The sequence below is a fragment of the Phragmites australis genome, chromosome 4 (genome assembly GCF_958298935.1).
Source record: "Phragmites australis chromosome 4, lpPhrAust1.1, whole genome shotgun sequence".
NCBI lineage: Eukaryota > Viridiplantae > Streptophyta > Magnoliopsida > Poales > Poaceae > Phragmites > Phragmites australis.
Genome location: NC_084924.1, coordinates 5,683,421 through 5,686,094, shown reverse-complemented (window position 1 = coordinate 5,686,094; position 2,674 = coordinate 5,683,421).

Sequence of the window (2,674 nt, the reverse complement as noted above, 5' to 3'; positions counted from 1 at the left end):
CACCACCTTTGGCCACCGTCAAGCTCCCTTTAGCGAGCTAGGGTTAGGGTTCAGGATTAGGTGCGAGGCTTCAGGATTGGATTGCCACTGAACATAGAGGGAAAGCCTTGGGAGACAGCCACGGATGGCGAAACACGGCCGGTGGGCAGTGCCGACAATGGGAAGACAAGAAAACACTCTGCTGAAGCTGAGTTAGAGCAGCGATGGACGGCGGGCGTAGATCTAGAGGCAGGGACACCGTTAGAGACGGAGGAGGAGGTTAAGACAAGAGAGCGAGGCTCACAGAGAAGAGCTAGCAACGAATAAGAGTGGGAGATGGATGGAGGAGGAAGAAGGGGGTGTGACCAGGGGCTACAGATAGGACATGCACTGTACAAAGTGTATAGAGTCTGGGAGTTGTATTTTTTTGCAAATTGTAATTGATGACAGTACACAACTCCTCCCAACCTACTATCTCAGGCCTAGCCAGCCTCTCTAGTAAGCCCCACTAGTAGTGGCGGAGTCAAGATTTGGTCGTTGAGTGTGCTCGGTGAAATTTTTGAATCTAATATACAAGTATAAAATTTGCTAAAAGTACAATATAAAAATATTCAAAGTTCTCATCATCGTAAATTCAATAAATAAGTTTGAAATTTGCGAAAAATATAATATAAATAATTCAAATATGAAATAAAGTCTTACATATGTATAAAAGTACAATATTTACTATAAAACTCTACTTTACGCTTTCTCATGGTCATGAAAGTCTCGATTATATCATCCTTATTTACCTTGCAGAAATCATCACACTCAATAAATATGACTAAACAACCATTCACTAACTTATCGTCCATACTTTTTCTCAACTTATTCTTCTCTAGACTCAATATTGAAAATACTTTTTTTAATACTTGCCATCATCACTGGTAGAATCAATAACAATTATGATCGTGATAGCTAGATGCTTCATGCATTGAGACAACAACACTTGCTACAAACTGGTTTCTCGGAGTTTGGTCATGCGTACAATAGTTGGAATGCTAAAAGAAGTTCATCTGGAGTGCTGAAAGAAACTTAGTGCAACAAATTGGTACTCTAGTATATTTTTCCTTGTATTGTAGCATACAAATGTGCAGGAGAAACATACCAAGCTACCCAAATGCTAACAAGAGCTGCATCAGGACAACAATTGAAACATTTGGTTGTTACACTATCAGTATAGATCAAATGCTTCTGCAGGATTATTTAGATCAGGTTGGCAATAGTACATCTCTCAGTAGAACAGCATGAAAAGCACATACTTAATTACAAGCTGATTTTCAGCAACGAATGTTCAAAATTTACCCCTACTCTCATAAGTAACATAATTCTTGTTCAGTTCGGTTGTCCAAAACTGAATAAACACTACTACACTAGCTATCAGAGCATTGGGTGCCAAGTAATCATATCAAACACCCGTCGTCAAAGTGCATGCCGGTCAAAACTCAAAAGCACAATCGATCAGCAAGATAAGGAGCAGAAATCTGCAAGCATGCAGTCGGGTCTGCAACAGCACGAGCGCGACGACATGGGTCGACACCTCGATGATCTGCGCTAGGGTTAGTGAGCACCCAGCGCGGGTCGGTGACTCGGTAAGGTGGGTCAGGATTGATGGGCAATGGGATGACACAACGCATAGAGATGTCGTTTCCCATTACTATCTGCCGAGCTCAAGCTAGGCTTTTTTTTTTCTACCGACCGAGCTTGGGTTTTTTTTTGCTGCCGATTGGGCTGGGCCACTAAGGAATATCCTGAGTCTACCTAGACTACCCTATAGCTCCGTCCATTCCCATCCGCCCATGCTACCGACCAAGCATACAAACTCATAGCCTAGGAGCCAGGGCCATATGACATGTGCCCGAGTACTCCTCCCACTTGCCTGCATGGACCCAACCCATGCACCGCGGGCGCACGTCCGTACACCCCACAAGGTTCCAAATAGGGATGGCAATGGTCCCTGTCAAAGTATTGAGTAAGGGGGCATCCTAACTAACGGGTCTCACGAGGGGTGTGATGACCGACGGAGGATATTTCCTGAATCCTGCCCCATCGCGCGACCAAGTCCAACCTCGCACGACCAGCGCAAGCCTTGCGCGATCAACCTCCTTGCGATATTATGAGATCCCACGACAAGCCCTTGATGGTCGCGGGATCGGTCCTTACCTAACCCATCTAATCGTATTTATTGCTATCTACTCAAGTGTTTTCTTTCCACAGGCACCCCATCCAGTGAACAAAGTCATGGCCGGTACAGTTGGGCACTTATAAAAAAATACATAGGACGTAGGGTTGTTATCATTCGGGAGGCCTGTATCTAGATAACCTCAGTGTTCTTGAGTTCAACACACACACCGATGAACGCACACCTTCAATGTTGTTCACGCACTCTTTGACCGGTACACATCAGAATCATTGTCAGGGATTAACCCTCGACAGTTAGCACGCCAGGTAGAGGAACAAGACCAGAGCTGGACACGGGAACGCTTCAGCACAACACCAACCACCACAACGTCGCATGGAGGAGCTACCACAGAGGACGTAGTCTTTGGCCGCATTGTCACCAAGGTCATCACGCCACACAAATGCCGGGGGCTCCCCCTCTCGCGATATGTCACCACTCTGCGCCTGGCAGCTTGACTATGAGGCCATGACACCT